Raw genomic sequence first — 10,596 nt, forward strand, 5'->3', positions numbered from 1 at the left:
CGGAACGAAATTATCGCAGCGATGTGCAAATCACAACAGGCGAAACGCGCGCTCTTCGCCCGGCGCGCAGGAACTTTCATGGTGGCAAAGGGGCGGAGCAAGGTCACATGTCACCGATCAGCCTATCGCAGGCGCTGTCGGCTGGATCAAAGCCTGGCGGTACTTTTAAATGATTGAGGGACTTTATTTCATCCTAGACGCCAGCGCTCGTTTCTCCCCTGGCGGAACGATTTCATCTCCAACGGGTGTAGGGTTCCGCCGCCGCTTCCGACGCTTCCGCGGTCGCGCCCGCGTTCAGTTCGCGCTGCGCGCGAAACGTCTCTTGTTTGCGACGGCGCCTCTTCGGATGACCGGAAATTATGATTGTGTTGTTAACTGTCACGACAGCAATGTAAACACGAAATGGTTGATGCCACCAGTGAAATTCTGCCGATTCACAAGAAAATGGTACGAAATAAGCAGACGACACACATGGATTACTGCGGTGCGCCGAGCGAAGTAAACAACTGGCAAACGAAGCGAGCTCGTTCATTGATCACTCCTGAGTGTATGACGGTTTTTATATGTAACCCACATGAATTTAATAATTACTCGGTACATAATCCTTTTATTCATATAAAAACTTTAAGTTGTTCGACGAGCGCTTGTCCTGTCTTCTTTCTCGTGTTTCGTTTATGTGTGCGCTGCCTAAGAATGGAAACCACTTCTGTTCTATGCGCTAGCAGTGGCCGAAGTTCACGCGTGCCGAGAAATTGAATATGTGCACGATGCATTGAACATGACCGGAGTTCATTCCCGCTTCACCACTGCACCGATCGATCGAGTTGCTGGACGATACACGCCCGCGTCTTGGTCGCGCCGGCATTGCTGAAGCAGGAATGATTACTATTACTTCCAACTTCCGTCTCGTGAGCACTGTTAAAATATGACCAAGCTGTCTACATTGCTGCCTCTATTCCATATTGTAGGGGACGCACTAGTTAAAGTTGTGTGCGCATGTCGTACTTGTGCTATGCAGCGATATATTTTTGAGAGCAGCATTCCGGGCAAGTTGGTAATCCATTACTTAAATGATATTGCGCGACAAAAAACGACACGGACGTGAGACGACACACCAAGCGCTTGGTGTGTCGACGACATGCGCTTGGTGTGTCGTCTCTCACGTCCGTGTCGTTTTTTGTCGCGCAATATCATTTAAGTAATCGATATATTTTGTTTATTTCCGCACAGTGTCGATGGAAGACCGTTGTCGCCATCAGAGACAACACGGATTTGTAGCAAACATATTGTGAGAAACTGCAAAAATGATTTTAGCTCGTATGTGCCGTATGTATGTGCGGCATCGTATGTGCTGACGATTTTTCCGGCGGTACATACGATGTCGTTTCCAATCACCTGCTCAGCGTCACTTACATGGTTAAGCAGACGCTGCCATTTCGCCGCATTGCAGCCATAAAAATAATCGTCAAGCGTACTGATCTTCTTAAAGGCAAATAGAAACGTGTACAGTCTGTTTCACACTTAGGGGAAAACTCGGAACGTATTGCATCGCGATGCGGCAAGCAATGGAGTCGTGCGGTGGCAGCAGCTCGAGCAGGCGCAGACGCTCGAGGGGCGGAGTCGTGATCTGCGTCGTCTGCCACGGCGGCGCGCGCTGGCCGCATTGTCGGGAAGCGTGCTACTGTCAGGGGCAGTGCGCGCATATTTCTTCACTGTGTGTGCTACCGTAATAAGCAGCGACAAGACGCACCAAGATGTGCGCGCAACTTTTTCAGTCTTTGTTTGACTCGAAAGGAAAACAAAGCACTCAATAATAACTATGGGGGTCGAACACGATGAAACAAACGGATACGATTACAGGAATGTTTTAGGTTAAGACAATGAACTGGAAGTGATTTTTCTCGACAATCATTCACTATACCAGACAGACCGTGCCCGCCGGCGGGGAATCGGATACGTAACGCTCGCGACTTCAGTTAGTATCTCGTCATGTCCCCGGCGGCAGCGATGACAGCGCTCATCCTGGAAGGCAGTGAAGTGCAGAATGACTTGATCAGGGATGTGTTCATTCGCAGCACGTCTCAGTCGCTGACGATGGTGGATCGAAGCCTATCCTCGGGCGACTGATAGAGGGGATGGCGCGCCAGCGATACTTTCAACGAGCCCCAGACATTTTAAATGATGTTGGTGCCCGGGGATTGAGGCGGCCACTCCAAGAGAGTGACTTTGCGCTCTTCTAGCAGCTGTTGCACCACACGAGCAGTGTGGATCGGCGACCTATCGCGTTAGAATATATAGTCGCCTTCCAGAAACGGGCCGTCAAAAATGTATGGAATCAGTACGTCGTCTATGACTGCCCTGCAGCGATGAACTTACCTTCGAGGCGTATCAGTTGGCGTCGCACAACGCATAGTAAAGAATACCGGCTCATTTCACGCCGTAAAGATGAGATCGGTGCCCTGCAACTGATAGTAGAACGTTTACCGACAATGCGGCCAGCGCGCGCCGCCGTAGCAGACGACGCCGTTCAAGATCCCGCCCCTCGAGCACCTGCGCGAGCTGCTGCCGCCGCCTGACTCAAGCGCTCGCCGCATCGCGATGCAATGCGCTCCGAGTTTTCCCCTAAATGTGAAACAGACTGTACACCGCCCTTCACGCGTACACACGTAGGCACACACCGCGCGCGGCGCGAAACGTGCCCAAACACGCGCAGTGCAGGAGGCAATCAAGGCGACGCGAACGAGAGATGGGAGAGGGGTACCACCCGCTAATAGAATTTTGCTTCGCATGCGGCGCTCTCAACGCCGGCGCAGCAGCGCCGCTCTCGGTGCCGTTCTTGTCTATAGCGGCGCTCTTGCGGTTCCCGATTTCAATGCATGAGCTATGGTGGCTAGAGGGGGGTAGTGTCACGGGCGGGAGCGGAGGGGTGCACAAATTTGTGATGAAAAATGGCGGTCCCAGTAGATGGCGCTGGCTGCGCGACAGGTGCCAGCGGCGCTGGCCGGTATCGCGTTGGGCCGCGTGTTTTTACTTTCACCTTGTTTCCAATAATTACACGCCGCGTCCGTGTTAACAGGACATCAACTAGTAATTTCGTTAGATCGCTGAAAACCGTGCGTTTGAAATTTTAAATGGTGCTACTTAACATAAACGAAAATCACAATATTTCTGATAGACGAAACTGGCAAGCGGCGTTTAGGTTATAATTAAATGTTTCTCAGCATTGACCAGATTTCACATCTTTCGCCAACTTTATGTGAATTAATCCATTTACGTGAGCGCACAGTCACTGTGTCTTGAGTGTTTGTTTATATATGGGCTTTGGAGTGTAAACTGCTTAATATTTTCTCTTATAAGAAGCAATGGTTCGCCTGTTTATTTTTCGCTCTCGAAGGTTCAGTGTTGAAATCATTTAAATTTAATTTTCTCTTTTCCTTGGAGAGCTTATATTTTTAGAGTAGAAATAGCAATGCTGTAGTCAGGGCTCTGTTGCACCGAACATTTTCATTCATTATTTTTTTAACTGTTTCTCTCCCGTTCTGTCGCTTTCGTGAAAATTGATTCTGCAGCAGTTTTCTCAAGTATTTTCAATGAATTCAGGGGCCGTTACTTTCACATACGTAAGTGCACTTGATGGAAAAGTAACACCCAGCAAACGATATATATGTTTCTTGCTTCTCTGGTTTCACGCCGCAGCCTCCACACAATATAAGTGCATGTGTGCTGTCGAGCACTGACTGCGCTTCCTCCGGAGAAGAAACAGTGCACTGTGAGCGCAATTGGCCCCTGAGGAATACAGAGCAACACAACGATTCCGGTTGGTTGCTTTCTGACTTGAATTTCACTAAATTCGGCACCTAGATGTGGTCAACCTGCTCGCCCTCGAGCTTACTGGCTCCGAAAAACTCACTGTATCGTTCACTTGGAAACGTTACCTTAATCCATGTTGCATCAGGTAGGCAGACATTATGACACGCACGCTCAAGTTGCACGGCGTGCTGTTTATTTGAGGCAATGATATCTGGCATATCTGGTCCCTGGCGTAGCTGCGCGCACTGCGCTACGGTGTTTTCTTGCTGGGCATCTTGCCTGTTGATTGCGTTCAGCTTTTGCCGTTTTGCAGCAGGTCCAAGCTGCTCACATATATTTCTCTTTCCTTTTCATCGGAGCTTTCTCCGTGAAATACTTAGGTGCCTCAGGGAACACAGCGGGCACGGCGTCTTATTTCAGACGCGGACGATCGCGCGGCAATTCCACAACCTCACCGCTGACTGTGTGCCGGTAGGTCCTTTCGACGAATCTTTCGTCGAAGTGCCGTTCACAAACCACGCTGTCGTTAGTAAGCGCTTTTTCAACCCGTTTAATATTTCAGGCCCACTGCTCCCTTCGCAAGACATCAGTTGGGGCTTTAAACACAGAAAGCTTTTGCGAGCAAGATCGATACCCGCCTTTGCATCCAGGTATAAAGCACGTGCTTGAGCGGCTTTACGGCAGGGTTAATTACATCCAACAGTCTGAATCTGAAGAGTCCATTCCTCGTGTGGCAACGCGACGACCCAACACTGCAGAGAAATTTCACGGACGACGACAGAGGCGACAGCGAAGCGTCAACGCAGCCGGCGAAGCCTTGTCAGTGCCCGGCCGTCGCAAGCGTGGCACCTTTGAACACAGCAGTGCCCCTAGCGGTGGCTAAATTTTCACCGCGTTCCGCGCGCTCCTCCTCCATGGCGCGGATGAGGCGCCCGTCACACTACCCCCCTCTAGCCACCATACATGGGCCCTATGGGTAGCTTGTCTTCTAGAGTCAGTATAGTAACTCTATGATATAATCGTACACGCAATAACAAGTTCTCATAGTTAAACAAAACATGTTTTCGCGTAATAATAAAGCTAACACAGCTTTTCACGTGCTGTTCTAGTAGAAAATGAATGATTGTGACAGACGGAACGGTACTTACCAAGCGCGTCTTCAAGGTGACCTGGGGCCGAATCTTATAACGGTTCGGACATAGAGTTAGTAGAACAACTCTAGAGAAAAAGCTGGGCCGGAAAAGTGGGAACCTCTAGGGCGCCGCCCTGTTGCTACTGGTCAATGTGGCCAGCGCAATTACCATTGAAAGAGCTGAAAACAAGTACAGGTCACCTTATGCTTTGTCATCTAAAAACGCATACCTGATGGCTTTATGAAGGTGGTGCGTTAATATTAAGTTCACAGAAAGCGATCGCTAAGTCCATGACTTATGTAAATAACGATGTACGCATTCATGCAATAAAGGATGACGCGAATTTCGGTTTCGAATCTGTTTTTTTCGATACGTAGTAGTTTCGTACAGTTTAGGTTTGACATGCGATCGCGCGTCGACATCGGACGCTATGGCACACTCATGCCTTATGTGCCACCGAAGCCCCGAAGTGCTCTGGCATATACCTTCACATGTAAGTAAACGAATGTATCTCCTTGTTGAGAATATCACGCGAGTAGGTAGCTCTTGTGGTGCATCACAATCGTTTGAGAAGCGTCACAGTAGAGCATTTTTCTACATGCGGAGCGGTGTTTTTATTTGCAGGTTTCCCTTCAGTAAGAAATTGCTGGACAGGCGGACCAGCGCACCGGAATTGTACTGGCGAAGGCACAAGCAACTCAAAGAATCTGTTTAATTGTTAAACCTTGAACAATCACGCTTTTACAAAGGCCACAGCAGAAAAACAGCCTGATGCCGAGTATTTCTGTGCCACGAAGTAATCAAGAGGCGAGTGCCTAATGCGGACGAAATCGAGTGCATCGAGACTTATAACGACAGAAAGCTGAGCTAGTTGGTAAGGATTCATTATGCAAAACAGAGGTGAGGCGTGCAGACAGGACACAAGAGTAGAGAAGTGGGCGGCGCTCGTGTTGTTTGCTTGTAAATACTCTACTCTTGTGTCCTGTCTGCACGCCTCACCTCCGTTTTGCATAACGACTGCATCAACCCACATATTAATAGCGTAGGCGTTTTATTAACTGTGCAATATTTTCAACACTTCCTTGCATGCCATTTCATGTGGCATATCTTTTCTGGTCACAAATTTGTGCAGCGAATCTATTTGCATGATCGACTCCGGGCCTGTGGGACCGTTCACTTGCACTTGATGCTGAGTCTTTAACATGTATCCATAAACTGCAGATATGCATATCAGATCCCTGCGAGTATTTTCAAAATTCAATTATTTTAGACAACAGGCACATATGCAATACTGACATAATCTCAAATACCACTAATCAGCTGGGACACATTTTTGTTGACCATACTCTCAGGTAAAATAAGTAGATCATGTGGACAGCTCCAGCTCATTTTCCTTAAATCAGTGTGTACAAGGGGTATGCAAAAATAATTTTTTTCTCGCACACCGATTATTTTGCTGTATAAGCAAGAGAACTTTCCACATTAGTGTAATGTATCATGTACATCGCACTAATATGTGCTCTAATTTACCAAGTGAGATTAGTTACTTTTATGGCTCATTCAGCCATATCACACTGCAAGCTGTATTCATCAATCTTCAATTGGATTTTGCAAATGCTTTATGAAACATGTTTCCATTTTATGCAGATATGCAATGGCAAGCTTTTCCGTGTGTTCCAAAGGTAAAATTTAAGCTCTAAATTAAAGAAGACATTTCTAGTCAGAAACAAGCAAAAATGGTGAATGCAGAGTATCGGAAGCCCAAGGTACAGAAATTATGAGAAGTGTCGAGTGATTTTAAGGAAAAAGTCGTATTTGAAAATGCAAGACTCTTTAGTGGAGGTCAAGCAAGTCAATATAGGTAGAATACTCTGCAAATTTTTGCGAGTGAGGGGATGTCAAACAATGGGTCAGGAAATGCGTTGTTTTTCTGCAAAACAAAAGCTGATTGCCATTACATAAGTCACTTCAGCATCATGAGACTGCTGCTTGATCAATTCAGAAATAAACCAAAACACAAGACATGCAAAAATAAAAAAACAATATAATGATGCTCTCTCCACATTGGGATAAATAAAAACAAACACATCACATCTAATGTGGACATATCAGACACCTTGTGAAACACTACAGGAAAAATTCTGTTTCGAGCTATGGCACTTGCCGCATAGATGTGGGGGGCCTTGCACTAATAGTGATAGTTACCACTGCATTTAGAAATAGAACGCATTCATGCAGACAAGGATGATTCTTTATATTTTTGGCTACCACTTCAAGTGCCTCCACCAAGTGTTACAATGCTGCACGCAGCCATACTAAGGATCTCGCAGCTACATCTGGAGGTAAAAAGCAGAAGCAGTCAAAGTGGTGGTGTGTACTGGACACTATGTTTGAAAACTTTTGGGCAAGAACAGTGCAAGAAGCAGACATAACTGCATTTATTTCCATAATTCCCCATTTGAATGGCCTTTTCTTTTTGCTTAGACAATGCCGACACCTAGCTACAGCAGCTCCCTCATACAGACTCCACAAGCCAAGAGGCCGTGGAGGCAAATGCAGGTAAGAGGCAAGAAGCAATAGCACTGGTATCGACATTCATCTAATTTCTTTCTTTTTCTTTTGTCTAGGCAGCCAGCACACCCCGAACAGCCACCTTGACTGCGGGCGTGTCACCCTAGTCGCCAAGGAAACATTTGAGGGAAAGCGACAGGCAATGTGAACAGCCACTTCTCCATGTAAACAATAATCTTTCTCTCGGATGACTCCTACGCCTCGCCACGCCAGCACACTTGAGCATAAAGATGCTGCGGAGGCACGTGCAGTTCAGAGGCAAGAAGCAGTGGCACTGGTGTCGACATTCACCCACTTTCTTTTTCTTACACTAAGGCAGCCAGCACACCTCGAACAGCCACCTTGACTGCGGGTGTGTCAGTAGATTCCTCTTGTACATATGCTCGTAATAAACATCAGTAAACTTGAACTTGATAATATACTTGAAGGCAAATGGGACATTGATACATTGTTTTTTTGAACATTTATTGGACACATACAATATATGTTATACTTTGCAGTGCTACAGAGCGTATTTTGAAGCTTCCCCCTATATTTTGCACCTTTAATGACATATGTGTTGTGTGGCCCTCAATGCAGTTGATGTAGCAGCTGCTTTGTCTGTGTATCGCACATTGTCTTAAGCTCGTGACATCCGCATACTTCTCTCACATATACAAAATAAAGTTCTATGTAGTCCTCAGTGTTACAAGAAAAAATGAAAGTAAACAATCCGATCGTGGAATTGTGTTTATTACAGTGATTCCTATGGCAGTTACTGACAAGCTGACAACTTGAACTGGTCAATCCGTCCATAGCCTCCTCTATTTTTCAAAAATAAAGGAGGCTATGATCCGTCATGGCAAGGAATTGTATTTATACATAAAAAAAGGGGGGGGGTATAGGATTAGGGCGGTACGAAATATGTACCAACACCGTCCTCTAGACCCATTCCGTTAAGGTACCGTAACAAAGCGTATTATGCATAACGTTCATACAACCAACTCTGATATTACCATACACGCCAGGCGACGCGAGCTACATTTGCCATGACGCATTCGCGACTGCACCGGATGCCCTCCATATTATTCTCGTTAATCGTGCTCACTGCACCGAGGCAAAAGAAAGGTCACGGGCGCAGGTGGCTTTAAAGTATCTCGATTTTGCGAGGCACTGCTGCGCATGCCAGGGGAGCTGTCCGTGCGAACTCCCTGGCACACACCTGCCTCGGCGGCCCCAACCTACGTGCCGTTCTGCTTCGAGCTTTGATCCCCCCACTGTCCCTTGGGTGCCCTGGAGTTCCCGCGCCGCCTGCTTTATTATAATCCCAGGTGCTCTCCTGAGACTTCCGTTTGTCGGTTACATGTGCCCTAAACCTGGATCAGTACTTAAAATAAAGAAACCCGATCTACCGTCGCGACGATAGATCGCGAAAGCGGCTTTTGCAACATACCGCGCCCGTGCGAAGAGAATTACGGAACGCCAACGAAGAATCTGACCACAGCTTCGAGCTCGTAACCTCGTCGAGTGACACTCCTGCAACAGGAGTGACCGCTGAAGACCGCATATCGCCGGAAACTTCAACAGGATCATCCCTCGGTTGCATAACTGCCACATGGACGGCCAACATGGACCACACCTACACCGTCCCGCAACATAGAATAAAGAACCAACTTATAAAGCCCAAACACACGGCTGCACGCACACATCACGGCACTACAAGCGAGACGCTGCTACGGTTGCCGGATTGAAACTGACTACTGTCACCAAGTCTAGCAAGCGTCTCAGGAGCTGGCAACCTCGGCGCGTAGCAACATGGCGGCGCTCTTGCGGTTCCCGATTTCGTTCTTCTAACTCTATGCCGATTTCAATGCATGGGCCCTATGGGTAGCTTGTCCTCTAGAGTCAGTATAGTAACTCTATGGGTTCGGAATACGAACCGTTCGCTTCGCCGCTTACGTCACTAGATGTGCCACTCCCAAGCCGGCGGTGGAAGAAGGGGAGGACGCGACCAATAGATGAGAGGGTGCCACCTCTGAAGTGTACGTCATTATATGACGAGCTAATCGAGGAATTGCAGAATGTTTCTGCTTGCTAAATAAATGTAAAATATAAATTAAATATTATACGCCAAGTTCTGAATTATAAACGTGTGGTGCCGGGCGTTTACGCAATGCAGAAGTAATTTATTAATGCCATCCTTTTTTATTCTCAGCCGACAGGCGGTATCGCAAGCGTAAATGAGTTGGCAGAGCGCAGCGCTTTGTCGTCTGCTACCAGGAGCTCGCACGATGCGCGCAACAGGAACGCACTGCCGGCACTTCTCAAGTAGCGAGCGCGACAAAACCGTGAACTGGTTCTTAGGGACACCTTTCTAGCCGACTATATCAATTTTCCATCTTTTTTCGCCCTTCATCATCGGCTCGGACATGACTCGCTCGCCGCCGCGCTGCCGCTGTCCCTGCGATAAGCCCCACGGCGCGTCGCGTGATAAAAGCAAGGGAACTTGAAATCGAACATTACTATACACGGGCCCTGCATTGCCTGCGCGAAGTCAAATCGAAGAGTGTGGTGCTGACGGTGCGCGCTGTGCCGTAAAATTGAGTAACAAAGTGCGGCACTCCCGAACCAGAGAAAAAAAAGGCAGCCAAATAAGAGATCTCCACAATATCTTCCCGTCCTGACTGTATAGTTTTATCAGCCGAACGAAGGAAGTGCTGAACCAGCCTAGGTTGAACCCTTCTGATTGCTGAACGGCGATCTGCGAGCTATTCACGCTGGCGATAGCACTGAGAATTCGATCTCACCATGCAAATATCTCCTTGGCATTGGCTTTGAAGCTGAGGTCACGGGAAAGTTGACCCAGCCCTTCAACCGGCCAACACAGTAATTGCGAGAGCAACTTTGTGGACAGTGTCAGCAGCAGAGATCTAGGTCATTCCGATGAATGCTTCACGTCCGACCTACCTCTGGGAGCTGCAGGCCGGTGGCGATGAACCGCAGCGCGCAATATTCCTTCCTCTGCGTGAAATGGCCACTCGTACGCTTGCACCTGAGTCCCCTCCATTTGATAGCGTAGCCTGCAAAAGGTTTACTTAGAAAG

At 47.8% G+C, this 10,596-nt stretch overlaps 1 long non-coding RNA gene across 1 annotated transcript; it reads right to left on the bottom strand.

Annotated features, from left to right (window-relative positions):
- Positions 1 to 5,977: 5,977 nt before the first annotated feature.
- LOC129382821 (uncharacterized) lies at positions 5,978 to 9,168 on the bottom strand. Its single transcript, XR_008610859.2, has 2 exons — positions 8,947 to 9,168; positions 5,978 to 6,181 (listed from the first exon to the last, which is right to left on the bottom strand). It is a non-coding gene; the product is annotated as an uncharacterized lncRNA (long non-coding RNA).
- Between the last annotated feature and the right edge of the window lie 1,428 nt (positions 9,169 to 10,596).

Source organism: Dermacentor andersoni, chromosome 6 (genome assembly GCF_023375885.2).
Source record: "Dermacentor andersoni chromosome 6, qqDerAnde1_hic_scaffold, whole genome shotgun sequence".
Classification (NCBI taxonomy): domain Eukaryota; kingdom Metazoa; phylum Arthropoda; class Arachnida; order Ixodida; family Ixodidae; genus Dermacentor; species Dermacentor andersoni.